This window comes from Canis lupus, chromosome 1 (genome assembly GCF_003254725.2).
Source record: "Canis lupus dingo isolate Sandy chromosome 1, ASM325472v2, whole genome shotgun sequence".
Lineage (NCBI taxonomy): Eukaryota > Metazoa > Chordata > Mammalia > Carnivora > Canidae > Canis > Canis lupus.
This window is the reverse complement of record NC_064243.1, coordinates 35,132,031-35,150,853: the sequence shown is the minus strand read 5'-3', so window position 1 is coordinate 35,150,853 and position 18,823 is coordinate 35,132,031. Positions and strand designations below refer to the sequence as shown.

The 18,823-nt window shown below is 39.7% G+C and overlaps 1 protein-coding gene and 1 long non-coding RNA gene across 2 annotated transcripts in view; one reads left to right on the top strand and one right to left on the bottom strand.

Moving 5' to 3' along the window:
* PHACTR2 (phosphatase and actin regulator 2) overlaps positions 1–10,708 on the bottom strand; it is a 205,669-nt gene extending 194,961 nt beyond the window's left edge. Inside the window, exon 1 of the mRNA XM_035700908.2 lies at positions 10,587–10,708. The gene's annotated coding sequence lies outside the window, so the exon portion shown is untranslated. The remainder of the gene's footprint in view (positions 1–10,586) is intronic.
* LOC125755598 (uncharacterized) overlaps positions 1–14,863 on the top strand; it is an 82,758-nt gene extending 67,895 nt beyond the window's left edge. The window contains exon 3 of the long non-coding RNA XR_007412444.1: positions 8,808–14,863. This is a non-coding gene — a long non-coding RNA (uncharacterized LOC125755598). The remainder of the gene's footprint in view (positions 1–8,807) is intronic.
* Positions 14,864–18,823: the final 3,960 nt, after the last annotated feature.

Below are 18,823 nucleotides of genomic sequence, written 5' to 3'. Positions count from 1 at the left end.
AATGTATATAATGTATTGTATGTATATGTATAATTATGTATTATATATATGTGTGTGTGTGTGTATATATATATATATATAAACATATCAACCATTAAAAGAATAGAAGTAGTTTGGTTACTTATACTAATTGTCTCTCCAATGGATTGAATAATACACCAAGGAGGGTGCAAAGTGATCCACTGTTGTGAGGGGATAAATTATTAGAACTTCTATTTAATATTTACATTTATATAAGAGATAAATTATTAAGCTATAATAATACTTAAAATACAATGTTTCATGGCACCTTCACTTTTCTAAATGTCAGACTTGGAACATATAGTAAATAGCTCCACAGCATGGAATTAATATAGATTAGGAAACTGAATTCTTTATTTGAAAAGCTTCATAATGAAGAATTTCAGTGAATTTTCTTTTACTTTTTCTTTTGTGTGAATTTTCAACTCATTTGCTAAAATCCAAAGATGCAACACATATTGATTAGTTTTCAAGAAGAACCCATGAAAATGGGCGAGAAAGCCATTTACTAGCTGAACTGCAACCAAGAGTTTTGATGAAAGGTTGCTGGCAATGAATTACAATTTTGCAAGGTCAAAGGTGCACTTCTTCAAAAAGATCTCTTTTCAACTCTGATTGTTCATTAAAGCCATGTATCAAGATAAACTAGAGAATCAAACCATCGGGTTGCTGTTTCTTAAAACATTAAACCAAGATTCAAAAATTAATAATGCATACTCCATCTCTGCCTCATTAAAAAAATTAGTGATTTTTGCCATAGGACTTTAGTCTTATTAAAACAAACTTCTGTTATTTTTGAAATATTGCTTATTTCTCCTTGATCTTGACCTTAAAAGTGTTTTATTTTTATGCTACATAATATACATGATACAATATTACAGTGATCCATGTATATAATTTCTAAATTAATAAATATACATGTATTGAGAGAACATGCTATTTTTTTTCTGATTTAGATTACTGCAGTGCTTTGCTTGCCAGCCATCTACAACACAAACTCCTTCCATCAAAATTCCATGTGTTCCCCTGATTCTGATTCTACTCTTTATTATCTGTCTTTTTTCTTTTTTTAGGGCCTGCTGCTATTACCACAGATGAGGTTCACGTATCCAACTTCTCTGTTGGTCACTGAATTCTCAGGCACATTTTCACTCCCCTTGAATTTCAGCAGATTCCATGTCCCATTTCTCAGAAGAAAGATCAGAGGGATGAACTCTTTTTCATAAACCCTTACTTCTTAATATGATCTACCAAGGTTTCCCAAACTTATTTCACCTCTTATAACTCCAATAGAACTATTGGCCACAGTTTGGGAAAATCTAGTAAAAAGTGGGGAGGGAGGCATTTAGCCCATAATTTTTGCCTTGAACCTTTCTGGCACTTGATGTCGATTACAATAACTGCTTCTATAGGATGAAAAAGACAGGCTTCCAACTGCGTCCTCAAGGAGGTGTCCCTGAACACAGAAGTCCCTCTTTAGTCACAAAAATGGAAGTCCAGGAAGACATTTCTCTTATGATAATGATACAAAAGAGTGAGAGGGAATAAAGGATCATCTGGACCAAGGAGTGCACGCTGGCAGATCCTACTTGACAGTGAATCTCAAAATAAATGCATTGGTGGCTAGAAAGCTAAACGGAGCCACCAGCCCATCTCAGTGAAAGAAATCAAATGAAACATGACAAAGCCACAGAGAGATGGTTCCCCAATATGTAAGATATATTTAGTTTTTCTAAAACAACCAATAAGCCTGGGGGGTGCCCTAAGAAGTAAATCCTGACATCCAGATGAGATTTCTTGGGTGTAAGTCTAGCATGCCTCAGCCCTGGAGCTGTAGCCCAACACAAAATGGAAAGCAGGCCTGTGCCTGGGCCTCGCTCTACACAAACATTCAGGGGAAATCTTGGGGGTGGGGGGGTTTACAGTGAAAATTTACTCATTAAACTCTGACCAGCAACTTGTCGGTATCTCAGGCTCCATGAGGACCTTTCCCCAGATCATTCTGACTGTGGGAGACCACCGATGAGCTTCTTCCTTCTCTTCCAGATCTATAACCCATGGGCAGCCCCGGTGGCTTGGTGGTTTAGCACTGCCTTCAGTCCAGGGTGTGATCCTGGAGACCTGGGATCGAGTCCCACGTTGGGCTCCCTACATGGAGCCTGTGTCTCTGCTTCTCTCCCTCTCTCTCTCTCTGTCTCTAATGAATAAATAAATAAAATCTTTAAAAAAAAATCTATAACCCAGAACTCACACTCCTGTCTGAGTTGCAGGAGACTTAACCCTAGTAGCAGTTCACATTTTTAGCACTATTTGCCAGGCACTATGCCCAATTCTTTCCCTGTGTATTACCTCATTTAAGCCTAATGATAAGATTGAGTTTAGTACTAATTACTATTATTCCCATTTTCATTTTCATGAAAAAAATTAAGACTCGGTGGGGTTAAGACAAACTTGCCTCAGATTGTGCAAATTGTAGACCTGGATTTACACTTAGGTCTCTTTTATTGTAGCATCTTCACCTGCAATCTCTACATGTATTTATCAGGAACAGGGAGGCTCTCTGGAGAAACCCAACTGCTTCTTATAAAATCTGATTTTGTTGAACTCCCAATTTTAACAGTGAAGAATAATTTCTTTTAAGCCTTCAGGTTTCTGTCTCAATTTGGCTAATAAAATGCTTAAAGCTAATCTCCTGTGCCTTCAAAAAAAAAAAATCTCTTGGTCTTCAAAAGGACTCAGTAGCATTGGTATAAAAATAAATGTGGTAGAATTTCTGCCTGTAAAGAGATACAAACCTCCTTCTAAATTCCAGGAGATAACTGTATTGAAAAATTATTTCTGAAGGGAGACTAAATTATAAATCCATAAATCAAAGCAGAATGATATATGCTTGCCATTATCTAGATCAATTTATTTATCACTTCAAGGATTTTTAAAAATAGTTTTTAGGAACTTTACATATACTTTATTATGGCCAATGCTCAAAAAATTATTGAGTCAGCAGCAATACAACCAGTCACCAGAACGCAGAGGAAGGTATCTGTCTGATTTGGTGCTGAGTAATTGGCAAAAGAGAGCTCCTGACTCGTCCATCAGCCAAAAGGGTGGCCTGTTGCTCAAAAAGCAGTTACAGCTGCTTTGTGCATGAGTCTACTGTTAAAAAACCAGCAACCAGAGGGAAAAGCAGGTTCACAGAATCTGCTCCAGGAATATACAGCCTGAACAAGTTCTCTCGACAAGCCATCACTTACTGAAAAGCATGATAGATGCCCATCCCAAACAGACAGCAAGCAGATGGCTGGCAAGTGCATGCTGGCCTGACTGCGGGCAGCCTGTCACCCAAACACTTAACGACGGCCATCTCTAATAGGCTTTCAGAAAGGGTCAGCCTACTGCTTTCTGAGATGAGCAATCAAGGACTGCCAACTGGCAGTCTAATCAAATCTGGCCTGCTAACATGAAGATTTGATAAGGCCAGACCTCGAGAGCTTTCGGGAAGGCATATCCATACGCCCTCAATTTGCCAAACTACCCACTACTCCCTATTGTCTTCTGATGAGCTGTACACACCTATATGACCTGCCTGTTCTTGAATACATTTGTGCTCAAGTCAGCAGAATGGGTTGATGACCTCTCACATCGCTTCCTGGCTCATGGTTCTATACAGAAACAGTGGGATATTTTAACTAGTTGCCTAGCAGGGAAAGGGGAAAAAGGTTTAGACTGGATCTTAAAGAGCTTTTTCTACAGGCTGGCAAGGGCCATACTACTCTGCAACCAAGAAAACTTCCTTCATGGGATACTTGTCTGGAATTATCAAACAAGGTATCCTGGGTTCTGAGTGCCTTAAACTTAAGTAGCTAAACATATTTTTAGTAACAAGATGTTTCTTAACTTGGATAATTCCTTATCAAACAGGTATTGATTAGCTCTGTTATGATACACAGTCCCTGAAGGCAGGATCTAGTCAGTTTTTGGAGCTCTGAGAACATATTAAGTGTTCAGCAATTGTTTTTAGCATGTGTACATGACTAGGTGAGTGGTGCATGGATAAATAAACAAACACTGGTGCTGGCAGGGTCCATTCTGAATTTCAGCCACGTCACATTTCACCAACAGGAGAATTCCATCATGTCTAAAAAGTACTGGTCACTTTTTTTTTCACTAATTCATCAATTTCTCCCTTATCTCCTTAAATAGCCCAATGAAAATTTAGTATCCTCTTCCAGAAGCACATTTTGCCATCCATTAGTAAAAATGGTAAGTACTAATACTTACGCTTCAGATTAATTGAGGAAATGAATCTTTCCCATCATGTGGCTTTTACCTCTTTATGCAGGCATTCGAGGAAGGAAGAAGTAGACAACCCAAATTTCTCATATCAACACAGGACACCCAGAGCTAAGTGCTGACTACACAGAAGGTAGTGAATACGTTTGGCTGGCTGATTTACCTGGTGACTGAAGTCTCAGAATTTTCCTACTAAGACCATTGTTCTAAGGAAAAGAGGGATAAGATCCCAGTTTAATTAGTAGGGTCTCATCTCGTGCCTACTATTCACACCACTAAACTTGGCACACACAAGAGTGAGCATCCACGTACCAGTCATCTAAACAGTTCTAGAAGTACTGATGAGCATCACAGCAAACACCTAGCTGCAGTCTTTGAGGAAGATGCTTCCAAGATGGTTGTAGGAAAGTCCCTGAGAGCTATGGGGGGAAAGGAGATAAGTCTTTCTCTCTGATATAAGGGGAAAAAGAAGGAAAGGCACTGGACAGCAATCAAGGTCTAACCAGGTTCTAACTTACCAGCAGGCACATAGGCCAAGATGGGGAGCCGGTGTGGCTGCTCTTAGAGAAGCAATGAGCCATCCTATGGGTCCTTTCTCTCCTTGATTTACAGTTCTGCTTTCAATTTGCTTTTTGAATTGTCTTTTTTTCTTAAAATTTTTTCTTTAATTTTTTTTATATATTTTAAATATTATTTTATTTAAATTCAATTAGTTAACATATAGTGCATTACTAGCTTCAGATGTATAGCTCAGTGACTCATTCATTGCAGATAACACCCAGTGCTCATTATATCATGTGCCCTCCTTAATGTCCACCACTCAGTTACCCCATCCCCCCACTTGCCTCCCCTCCAGGAACCCTCATTTTGTTTCCTACAGTTAAGGGTCTCATATGATTTGCCTATGTCTTTTCATCTTTATTTAGTTTCCTGTTGACACTGCCATCAATTTAGTATTTTATAACAATCTAGATTTATCCTTATAGTTCTGGGGGTCAGAAATCTGAAATAAGTCTTTTTTTAAAATTTTTATTTATTTATGATAGTCACACAGAGAGAGAGAGAGGCAGAGACATAGGCAGAGGGAGAAGCAGGCTCCATGCACCGGAGCCCGATGTGGGATTCGATCCCGGGCCTCCAGGATCGCCCCTGGGCCAAAGGCAGGCGCCAAACCGCTGCACCACCCAGGGATCCCCTGAAATAAGTCTTATAGGGTTAAAATCAAGGTATCAGCAGAGCCGAATTCCTTCTGGAGGCTCCAAAAGAGAATCCATTCCTTTTCTCTCCCAACTTCTAGAAGCTGCCAGCCTCGGCTTATGGCCGCGTCGCTCCAGTTTCTATTTCTGCTCTCACATTGCCTTTTCCTCTCTGACCTCCTTGCCTTCCTCTTATAAGGACTCGTGTGATTATATTGGGCTCAATTAAATAATCCGGGATAATTTCCCCAACTCCAGGCCCTTAACTTAATCACACCTACAAAGTCCCCTTGTCATGTAAAGTAACATATTGACAGGCTCTGGAGACTAGGATGCAGACCTCCTGGAGGGGGGATGGGGAGAGACATATTCAGCTTACTTACCATCATTATCTTAACAAACTACAAGTCATTTTAAAAGTTCCCTCTCCCTGGGAATGTGCTGAAAGACAGCCCAAGTGCGCCTGTTGCTCCCCTAGGTATAGCTGAGGTCTTGAATAGGGCTAATTGGTAGAAAACCTGATAGGTGATGGGAGGGACACCAGAAAAGGCACCTGTAATGGGATTTGAGCAGGGAGTAAAAAGATACTTTTAAAGAAGGATTATAAGGAAGAGTGTCAATACCATGGACTGGAGGCCTTCCAAGAATCTAATTCTATATGGCATACAAACAACTGGGTCCAGGATGTCCCTGAGGCTAACCCCAAAATTGCTTAGGCCAATGCTGGGTTAAGAATTTAAAAACTGAAACGATGGGACACCTTGCACCCCAATGTTAATCACAGCAATGTCTACAATAGCCAAACTGTGGAAGGAGCCATAATGTCCTTTGATAGATAAATGGATAAAGAAGATGTGATATATATATATAGAGAGAGATAGATATAGATATCTAAAAAAGGACAAATACCTACATTTGCTTCAGTGTGGATGGAACTGGAGGGTATTATGCTGAGTGAAATAAGTCATTAGAAAAAGACAATTATATGGTTTCACTTATATGTGGAATATAGGAAATAGTAAAATGGACCATAAGGGAAAGGAGGGAAACTGAGTGGAGAAAAATTAGAGAAGACAAACCATGAGAGAATTCTTAACTCTGGGACACAAACAAAGGGTTGCAGAAGGGGAGGAGCAATGGGCGGATGAGGTGCCTGGGTGATGGACATTAAGGAGGGCCCTGAGTGTTATACTATTTGTTGGCAAATTGAATTTAAATTAAAAAAATAAGATTTTAAAAATCTTTCAGTGAGAGCACAGCTCAAACTATGTGTTACATGAGGGAGTTCCCTTGACCTTCACAGCACGCCTGAAAGGAGCAAAGAGCAATCAGCTAATCAGCAGCATTGCTCCCATTTCTCGGAGATGAGGTTGAGTAACTGTCTTCCTGGAATTCATTGGGTTTTCCCAATGACTACAGTGGATTTTCCCGAGATAAAAATGAATAGGTTCTTCGACAGTAATGGAGAGAACATGGGAGGGGGAAAAGGTACGCCAGGAGTCTAAAGAAAACTCCAGAGTATAGAGCAGGATGATATGGCCTGGATATAGACGCTGGGAACAAAAGCAAAGGAAAGAGGGAGGCAGCAGTGAGGGCAGGACACTGGGAGGACCCAGAGAAGGAGGAGCCAGCTGAGTGAGTTCACAGGACTTGCTTCAAGTGCTGCAAAGCTCTAGAAGCTGCCTCAGATTTCAATGCTGTGATTCTTACTGAGAGATTTGGCATTTCTATAGCTAAAAACCATTCACTTGCTGAAAACCTGTTATATTATCCACTCAGAAACGTTTGCTGTCAACATGTAGTACTGATACTCTGATGCAAAACTAAATAAGACAGTGCGTTTGCCAGTGAAGCTCAGCTAGATGAATGAGAGCCTCTACCACAAGACAAGTAACTACCAAGAGGGAAATCTGAGAAAGGATGGCCAGCCCAGTTAGTCACTCTCAACTTGGAAAATGGAATATATGCTAAAAAGACATGGTATCAAGACATAGGAGACAAAGAATAGAGCGATACAAAGATCTGGCTTGCTGGGGACAGGGCAAGTATTTTCCATGGCCAATTTTGCAACATGGGCGATCAAGTTTCAGTTACCATCCACATAGTGCTATAAAATATCTGCAATTCATTTGAGATCAATTACTAAGTTTGATGATTAGTAAGCTATCGTAACTCTATAGACTCTCTACAAACTGAATAGTTCTCCAATATGCTTTTATTCTTTAAAGTGCTATTTTAAGAGGCCTCCAATAGCGATTGCTTATATTAGAAATAGTTTGAGCCATCGGAAAACTTTAAAGGAGTTTGACAAGAATAAACTCTCCTCTAAGTGAGTCTACCTATAACCCACCTACTCAGTAGACCAGAGTAGGAAAAGGTTACAGAATTAGTGTTAAAATAGTAACATCAGCATGCAATGATTCACCAGTGTGTTTATCTTTAGAGGGCTAAATTAAGTAGAACATTCTGGCAACATTCTTTTTTCTTTATTCTAACAGTATTTTTTCTCTCTTTATAAACAACAAAACAAACTCTAGTTCTCTTCATGAAAGACTTCACTCAGGACAGGAACTGATGTCAAGCTCTGTTCCCTTGAAATTTGGATAAAATCTTAAATTTGTAATTTCAAATGTGAATAGCGAAGTAAAATGCATGGCTTGGAATTTTCAGTTTGTATCCATTTAGCAAAGCATTCTACAGCGTTTGCTTTGGGCACATCTTACAGCTTGCTCTGTGAAAGCCTGAATTAAAAAAATGTTAGCTCATCAGTCATTTGAGTCTGGAAACATTTAAATAATTAAGCTCCAAACCCAGTCAGCACCATAGGATGCTCATGACCCTGGAGATGTCCCAGTCTGTCCGCTCTGCTTCAATAGATCAAAAAACTCCTCCAAAGCCAAGTCAATGTGGCACAAACTCTCCATCTAGTAAATGTGGGATGAAACCCTCCATTTTAGTTTTATGTTGAATATAAAGCTAGGCTAACTATCTCCTTCCTTCACCTGATTATCCTTTAGTGTGTCGTTTGACATACTTTCCTGAGCTCATATATATTTTAGTGACCATCATGTCATTGCGCTTATTACCGAGCAACATCATTCTTTGTCCATCTATATTTTGCATCAAATGCGTCACACCTGATGAAGGTTCCTAGATTTGTTCTTACTACAAGAGTCTAAAATTGGATTGCTTCTAAAACCTGATCTGAGAATGTAATAGAAAAAGACCTGTTTTAGGAAGCTATGTGTTATTCATAATATCATTATGTAATAGTCTTCATTTTAGAATTTCTTCCCTCAGATGATACGTCTGCAAAGGAGCTCTGCTGAAACAAGCTGATTGGAAGAAGCAGGTCAGACATCACCACAGACCTGGTTTGCCCCACCGATAGCCTGGTTAATCAGAGCAAAGCAGGGCCAAGAACTCTGTAGTGGTGCCAGCACGGTCTCTGAGCACAGGGCAGGAGCCAAGCCCTGCTTGCCTAGAAGCGCAGGCTATTGGCTCCAGACCAACTGATGGCAAGCTCTAGAGGAAGTCCATGTGCCGCCAACTGGGTCTAGCTAAGGCCAGCGCTGAAGTAGAAACCTGGGCTTACTTCCTGGACAATAATTGAGCACTGCTAATCTATGCCAACTCCCATGTATTGTTTCCAAATTCCACCAGAATATTTTCATGGATTCTAAATGCCAGTAGTTAACTTTTAATGGGTTTTCAGGTGAATAGCTGTCAAAAAAGACATTATTCTCTAAATTCATTTAGTCAACAGATACTGAGCACCATCCTAGGCTGGGCATGGAGCAGAGTGGCAGGGATGCAACAGCAAAAGACTGATGCTCTGAGAAGTCACAGCAGGGCAGGAGGATGAGACAAGGACAAGGGTACAAATGAAAGCCCACATTCCGTATACCTAAACATTAAAGTTATAAATCAAGCTAAGAAACTGTTAATTAAAAGAGATTCTATACTCAACAAATATTCTTCATAATACCTGGAAAGTGGCCGCACTGAGAGTCGGCTTCTGGCTGAGGCCCATTCTCTACTGCCCCCAGGCCTGTCCTGCACTGTAAGAGCTGCGTGCTCTGCTCATACCCACACATGCACTTTCTGTCAACACACTCTGCCAACGGCCACCATTCTGGCCTAGGGGTACAAACACCAGTGATACAGTCTACCTTCACCCTCACCAAGATGGGTCAAGGGAAGCAACCCAGGCAGGCCCTGGAATTAGGGTGAGGGCTGTTTGGACCAGGAGTTCCAGGACCCCAGGTACTCAAGGAAAGAAAGTCTGGGCCCCAGGTAGCACATTCCCTGCCCTGTGAGAGAAGGGTAACTGGAAGAGGCTAAGCTCAGAGCAAAGGTAACCTTGTGCTTGAGTTTAAGGGTGGCACTGGGGTCATCACCTGCGTATACTGACATCCTCTGAGAAGTCCTTAATCCCATCTGGCCTTCACTGGTCTCTGATCAGAGACCCATGGAGGTCATTGCTATGTTCTGCCTTCTTCCCAAACTTTCAGGTCTATGGCCTCTCCATGCCATGTTCATGCTATTCTTGGGTACTTGGAAATATTCTGCTGCTCTCACATAACTCTGGGCTGGGGAAGGCAACCTCACTGCCCTCCTGGCTTCACAAGCTCATTTTCTGCTCATGTGCCACACTGAGGGCAGGAACTTGATGGCACTCTCGAGCAACCTGCCAGGTTGCCACACAAATGTTTCTTTTTCTTTGTCAACCTGCTTGATGCAAGGTCACTCCAAAAGTGTCCTAAATGGATCTGAGTCCATTTGCCTCCTTGATTATCTTCAAGCAATCCTTTTAATCTTTTACCCTATGCCAGCACTCAGCTTCTAAAACTGCAAAGTTAAGAGCTAGCTTCACTGTTCTCTGCATGCTGTTCAGTCACCCTGTCCTAAAGAAGTGAGTGCAGAAGGCCCAGCTGCCTGGGCAAAAGGAAATGTCACAAGGCACAAAGAATTACAGAAAAAAAAAATCCATCAGTACTTCAAAATATTGTCTCAAAACCTCAGATAAAATTATTGTGAGAAATGTTATCCTTCATATACAAATACAATTATACTGACCCACTGTCCACAGGATACAAATGTTGAGTTTTTCTGGTCATGGGTATGGATTTGTTCTACTTCATCCATGGTTTCAGCCATTGCAGCTAGTGACAGCACCTACACTGGCAAGATGGCCATCTGGAATTGGGGGATAGGAGGAGGCCACACTACAGGGCAAATTAGTCCAACCTCATGAAGACATCATAATAGATTGTCCTTGTGACCTGAATTTTTTTTTTTTTAACCACAGTGACCTCAGCTAACAAGACACAAGGCTTTTTTGTTTAGATTTTCAGATACAACATATAAGACAGCTTGTTTCTGTTACAAAAGAATAACATAAATAAGTAAATAAATGGAAAGTCTTTAAACTCCTGGAGTGATATTTAAATCTATAAGCTTTCCTGAACAGTCTTTGCTTGACAGTATTTTCTTTATTTCTCTTCTTCAATAGCACCCACTCATGATCGCAAATGCCTATTGACTGCAAAATCCAGAATACCATAATTAGCTTTCCAACGCTGATTTTATATTAAGGCACATAAATAACATTGGGGAGGTGAAATGCCATGTTCCTCTTGATTAGTGTCTTAAAATAACAGATGTAAGCAGCCACACGCTGATAGACATTTGCTTTAAGAGTACATTTAAAATCAGAGGCTGGCATTCTCCTCTGAACAATTCAACCAGAAGCTCATTAGGACTTGCGTGAAAGCTAGCATGTTTTTATGAATGTGGATCCTTCAGCTTCATGGTGGTGTTCCTGAGAGGCATTGGCAGCACACGAAAAGGTCATAATGAACATAAGACCAAATATAGGGAAGGTATCACAGTAAAAATCAGTTTTATGAAAGACCTGTAGATTTTAAAGAATGTAAGACCACCCACAATTCCATGTCTCATGTAAATAAAATTTACCTTCAAATAAGTACATTTTCTTTAATCACTAAGTACAGGGAAACCAATCAATTTAAAACTCTTGTTACCATGAATCATAATTGCTGAGCACAGAGTTCTAGTTACTATAATATTCTGTGATAAACTCAACCCTCTGATTATTATATTTTTCAATACATTGTTGGGTTAGGCTATAAGTATTTTGTTCAGGAATTTTCCATATGCTCTTATGAGTGAGATTAGTCTCATTTTCCCTCTGGCCTTAGAGTGAGCTAGGCTGTATATTATCATTTTCTGTAATATAAAGTAGTTTGTGTAATATTAGTGTTGTGGGCTGAATTGTATCCCCCAAATTCATATTCAAACTCCCAGTGCCTCAGAATATGACTATATTTGGAGATAGGACTTCTAGAGATGATTAAGTTAAAATGAAGCCCTTAGGGTAAGCTCTAATCTAATCTGACTGGTGCTCTTATAAGAAGTGGAAATTTGGACACACAGAAAGACACCAGAGATGTTCATGCATAAAGGAAAGACTTCATAAGGACATAGCAAGACTGCAGCCTTCTGCAAGCCAAGGAGAAGCATTGGAAGAAACCAAACCTGCCAACACCTTGATCTTGGACTTCTCCAGAACTGAGAGAAAATGCGTTTCTGTTGGTTAAGCCATCCAACCTGTGACAATTTGTTATGGTAGCCTTAGCAAACTAATACAATGAAAATGACTTGTTCCTTGAATGCTGAGTTAAACTCACTAGTAAAATCCTCAGGGTCTGGTGAAATATTTTGATCAATGATTCAAATTAGCTAATAATTATAGGACTTTTCGGTTTTCTATTTCTTCTAGAGCCAGTTTTTCTAAGTTAAATTTTTGAGAAACATGTATGTTTACTCTGTTCTCAAGGTTATAGGTATCAGCTTGCCTATCCTCTTACTATTTTTTAGTATCTGCAATCTTTATAGGTGTGTCCCTTTCCCATTTCTAATATTGTTTATTTGTGCTTTCCTTCTCTCTCTCATGGATATTTCCCAGGTATGTCATTTCCATTAGTCTTTTCACAGAACCAACTTTTGGTTTTGTTGATCCTCATATATTTATTTTCTGTTTAATTAGCTCTTACATTTATCTTTATTATTTCCTTCTTTCTGCTTTCTCTGGGTTGAGTCCAAGAAAACCTTACTCTGAGGATTGACCTTTGGAACATCAGTGTCAATTAGTGGTTTTCAAATTCTGCTCAGCAAGACCCTGGGATATTCTTTGGTGGTGTCTCAAAGATTTCCTGACTCCCACTGAGAAAGCTTAGCTGTTTTAATCAAAGAAACTCTACGTTTATCAGTTTTATGTGTAGGACTTCAATAAAGTTTAGGGGGGGAAATGGTTGCATTCCCTAGAAATGTTTTTAAAAACTTGAAGACTTCAGAGAGATGAGGCTAATGAGATCTGCTTCTCGCATATCATAACTTTTAGTACTTATAAATATACATATTTCTATTGACAATGTAATGAGTTACAAAGTACCAATTTATAGCTGGGGAAATTTGTCCACATCTGTCAATGCCAGAACCCTTCTAAATTGGGATTCTGTAATTCTATCTACTTATATAAGATCAATGATCTTGAGTATAAAAGGTTTTAGAAGATCCTTCACTGCCAGTAATATTTAGAATTTGTGCTGAGTATTGGACTAATTTTTTACTCTAAATAACCCATCAGGTAGAGTTCCTACAGAAGGATGAAAGAATAGTGTTTCTTAATTTCAAAACAAACAACTTTCTTGCTTTCAAATATCTCATTAATTCGTTGCATATGTACCTGAAAAAGTGTCCCAACTTTTTTGTCAACAGACTGCAGATTTAATCTTTTCATTTCATCATCCATGAGTTGCTAACAGGCTTTTGGTACAATTACTCTATTATAGATCACTGCCATAAACCATTTCATGTTACTGAGAGATGAGTTAAGAATAATGTCAGATTGGGAAGAAAAGTAATGTCAGATTGTATTTTTTTTTAATATTAAACTCTGGATAACATTAATTCATCTGATATAGGCCTTTGATTCCATAGACAGAAATAATTTATGGACTTAGTTACATGATTTGGCATAGATAGTCTATAGATGTTGCTTTAATCCCTTATCATATACCGTTGTCAAAAATTAAAGTGTGGTTCCTTAAAAAAACAAATTAAAAACTCAAATGCTATAGATCAGGACTGAGTCTTAGTTACATAACCCTTCACCCTTTACACTTGTAGCTAAGTAATTTGATTTATCATTTATAATTATTATGGGGCACCTGGCTCACTCAGTTGATAGAGCATGGGTAGATCTAGATCTAGCATGAGCTAGATCTCAGGGTCATGAATTTGAGCCCCACGTTGGGTAGAGAGATTACTTTAAATAAATAAACAAACAAATAAATAAATAAAATTTAAAAATTAGAATAATTATCATGTCTTTCCTAATGGCATATAGATTTATCTGTCTTCATGCAGATGATGTGGGTTTCACAAACCAGGAGCAGTAATTAGCTTAACCTGCTAGCTAATTACCATCAGAAAGAAAAAAGGTTCAATAATAACAAAAATCTCAGTTGCTGGGTTAGACAATCTTTAATATTGTAACACACAATGTTAACATCACTGAATATGGGCATATTTTCAGAACTCATAAGAAAGACACATTTTGGCTAATGCAGCATGATGGACCCATGTCAGGTCTACCCACAATTTACATACCATGGTTCCTTTGAGCTGTGTGGCCAGTTGGTACTATTTACCCTTCAAATTAACCCGAATAGAAACTTCTCTTCCATTTTATATGATACAGAAGGTCCATCTGTATCATCTAAGCATGTGATAATGTGTTTCTGAGGTTTTTGTTTTAAAGAAAAAGGAATCTGTCCCTTTCATGAATTGCTAGCAGCCCCCTCTTAAAATCCCCTGTTGCTGGGCTCATCTGCTCCTATTAAACTTCAGTACAACATTAATTTTCTGGCCAAATCTAGTTGCAAAACAAATCACCTTAGAAGTCCCATTACACAGCTCTGGTTGCTCAGTGGGTTAGCGCCGCCTTCAGCCCAGGGTGTGACCCTGGAGACAGGGGTCAAGTTCCATGTCAGGCTCCCTGCATGGAGCCTGCTTCTCCCTCTGCGTTTGTCTCTGCCTCTCTCTCTCCCTCTCTCTGTCTCTCTCATCTCTCATGAATAAATAAATAAAATCTTAAAAAAAAAAAGAAGTCTCATTACCCACATCTTTTTGAGAATGGAGTCACTCATGTAATTCATTCACCCACGAACATTGAGCACCTATCAGGTGCCAAGCTCAGCGATAGCTAGGAAGATGCCTCCCATCAAGAAGCTTGGTCTCTAGTTTGCTTAGTCTTTTCAAAACCCTGTGTTCCCAAGATGACACTATCAGCCTCCTGTATTGCTTCCTGAGCTATAGAGCTGGCCCTTTGGTTTCCCACTTGCTAGGAGCTCTGGTGACTCTGGTTCTGAATCCAATTTCTCACTCCTTCAGCTCTAGGTCAACAATGAGCCTGCTTCCCAAGTGCAGATGTGTGGTCCTTGCCCTGTCTGGTATCTCAGTTTCCACTCCAAATGGAGATTTTGCCTTGGTTAAATCAATCTGACCCCAACACCAAAAGTCAGCTTCCAACCCCTTCCTAGCAGCCGGAATCCTGCTGCAGTGGACAGACCTGCACCTGACAATGACTACTGAGCTGGGTCTCCAGCATCCTCAGCCCCCCACATTCTCTCTCATGTTGATGCAGGTACAGTTCCCACCTCCTCCCCTCCCACCTGAGTTCCACTGTCAGGCCCTACAGATCATTAAGACTCTTCCACTGGTTCCTCTGGGTGTGCAGGTCCAGTACTGTGGCCTGGTCCTGCCCATTAACAGTGCCATGATTGCTGATTAAATATTATATATTTCCCCCAGAATAGGACTTCATTTTAATCTACATATTTCATGATACAGAGTTCAGGAACTATGTCTTTTAAAAATTTGTATCCATAGCAGTTGGAAGTATTTGAAATGTAATAAGCTTCAGATCCAATGAACACTTGGATGAATGAAAGAATGAAGTTGTATGGGCAGATTGGAAACACTTTAAGTCCTTGCTCTCACCATTGAGACATGCTGCCTTCCAATTAAGACAGAAGTGCCTATGGGTCTGTTATTGCTCGATTTGATGGCATTCATATACCTATAGACCTCTTTTCATAAGTACTTGCTAGATTCCCTGCCTTTGTGACTTGAACAAAGTGAAACACATTTTCGTGTCACTTAGCAACTTTAGGATAACTTCCAGAGTGTAAACTAATGTTCTACCAACCCTGAAAGAGAGACAGGATGGTGTTTTCTTTGTAGATGGTTCTGTGCAGATGACAACCTAGGGACAGTGGCTAGCATGTACCTCTGTAATCCATCCCCATGTGATAGGACAGGTGCTTTCATTAACCAAACCACTATTTAGTAAAAAAAAAAATACTCAATCTTCTCAATTTATAGAGATGGAAGGATTGTGGAGGCATGTTCTTCAGTGATACCGTAAAATGTGAAATTACCAGTACCTAAGTGGCCCATATCCTGGCTCTAATGGCATAAATAATTGATACATAATTACATTCAAAGACAGAAACAGAAATTTACTAACTCCTAAATTCCCTGAGAACTTCTTACACCGAAAATAGAAAGATTCGGCATGGTATTTCTAATTCAAGTAGGTGAATGTTGACTGCATTTTTAAGTGCATCAGAATTTGAAATTAAAATCTACCTGTGCAACTATTATTTATACATTTTTATACTTAAATTCTTTGTAGAATTTTCTCTTTCAGTACAGCTGAATCCTCCAACAAAATCTTGGCAAGACTTTGCCAAGTCTTGATGTATTCAAGAATACATCAAGTACCTATTCAGACAGAACGCTGAATACATCAAATACCTATTTGAACGGAATGAAATATTTTTGCATAGCTAAATAATTTGGAGAGCTGAACATTGCCATTTTAACAAGAAGTTTTTGATCTTGCTCTTATCTCTTAATATCATATTGGAAGCACATCCTCTTGTCATTAAAACTGTTCATAAATGTAAATAATACTGTATAATTTCTATCATTTACTTCCTCACTGCCCTATTCTTGGATATGAAGATTGTTTCTAAGGTTTCTTTTAATATTTTAATAACACATAACGACTATCATTATGTGTTCATATCTGATCATTCTCTAATAAAAATTTGTAGGAATCAAATTGCTAAATAACAGAGAATGAAAGGCTTATATATATATATATATAAGGCTTATAATATATATATATATTCGATTTGCCAACATATAGTATAATACCCAGGGCTCATCCTGTCAAGTGTCCCCTCAGTGCCCGTCCCAGTCACCCCAACCCCCCACCCACCTCCCCTTCCACTACCCCTTGTTCATTTCCCAGAGTTAGGAGTCTCTCATGTTTTGTCACCCTCTCTAATTTTTCCCATTCATTTCCCCTCCTTTCCCTTATAATCCCTTTTCACTATTTCTTATATTCCCCCTATGAGTGAAAGCATATAATGATTGTCCTTCTCTGATTGACTTACTTCACTCAGCATAATACCCTCCAATTCCATATCCACCATTTGCTTCGATGTGAAAGGCTTTTGAGTACAGTCAAATTGTTTTCCTGGCCCCTGCCATGGAACCAAATTACTGGCCTCCTCTTCTGCTGGTATCCATTGTCTAATTTTTTGTTATCTTATTTTCCTTCTGATTCCCTCTCGTTGTGATTAGTTTCCTAATGTATTTTGTAATTTTGATTTATAAGCTCATGTTCCATTGAACATTTGTGGTAATGCCATGAAGGTTGGCCTGAGTTTCCATTTCCAGAAAGGACTGACTCTGGATTGTAGGTAGCAGGTGCCCATGCTGCTCTGGTCCAGAACCACTTTAAGTTATTTGTTTGGCTTGGCATTTAAAGGCCCAAACTAGTAACCACATGAGGTTGGGACTATGGTTATAAATTTTTATGGGAGGTTTCTTTCCCATCCATAACCTAGGAGGTTATAGGTAAGTTTTCCAGCGGGGTCTCTTTAATGACAGATTTTTTTTTCTAGTTTTCTCTTTTTTGATAAGGGTGCAGCCCTATATGCAGGGTTTATATGATACCTAGCATTAAAACCCAAAGCCCCAGTGCCCATGCCCAGGAGGCTGCCTTGCCATCTCCACGTGTGATTGCAGAGACAACTGCATTCATGAAGGGGACTCGGTGGTCAGGCAGATGAGCAGAGAACAAGCAGAGCTTGTTATACTCATCTTCATGCCTCCCACTGCTATGTTCTAGGTCAATTAGAGATTCTATGGGGTTTATGCCATAGAGGTGAACCAGATGGCCTTGTCCTCTGTCTACCTGGAGCCTGGAGAACTGGCCCCAAGGCCCTAGACTATTGATAAAAGTTGTTGGTGGCTTCAGTGCCTATTGACCACTCTGGTGTCCAACCTCATCTGGTTTTGGCCCCAAAGGAGTTTCCACATTTTAAAAAGATATTGAAAAAAAAAAGATATTGAGTGAGACATTTAAAGAGCTGTATCTAATTTCAACTCTTTGATTTGTGGGTGTGTTGAATGGGAACATTTTTCAGGGTATCTGATATGTCATATTGCCAGAAGAGGTCCCATTTGCAATCTCTAGACCTCTTGTCAGTTTTACCTCCAGCCCATGCCTCTTAACATTCTGGGCCACTTCAACATTTATGTGGGTGACCCATCCAATACCTTAGCCTCTCCATATACGACCTTCTTATCTTTAGTGACCATCATCTTCCTGTTCCTCAGCTACCCACACCATAGCCTCTTCTACTACATCAGTGGCAGCACCCTTAAAAAACTTTAATTCCATCATCTTAACTTTGGACCACAGTCTCTTACATCTTCACTTCTCTTATTCAGTTATCTCTTTGATATTTCCAGACCCTGATTCCTCCTTTCTCCTGATCTATCACCTGCAGCCCTCCCTGAACTCCCCATCCACTTTGCAGCCTACAGCAGGCTCTCAATCCATATATGTTCCCCCACCACCCTTCAGTTGTACATGCCTGAATAGGAAAACCAAACTCTGTGAATATGGCAGTCTGCCTTTTTCACACCTTCCCCTGAGCTGCTGGGAAAATCCACACAATCCATACAGATTGTGCCACTTACATTCAAATTCTGTAACTGGTTGCTTCAAACTGCTTAGTGATTTGGGGCACCTGGCTGGCTTAGTTGGCAGTACATGCAACTCTTGACCTTGGGGTCATGAGTTCAAGCCCCAAATTGAGTGTGGAGCCTACTTAAAACAAACAAACAATCTGCTTAGTGATTCT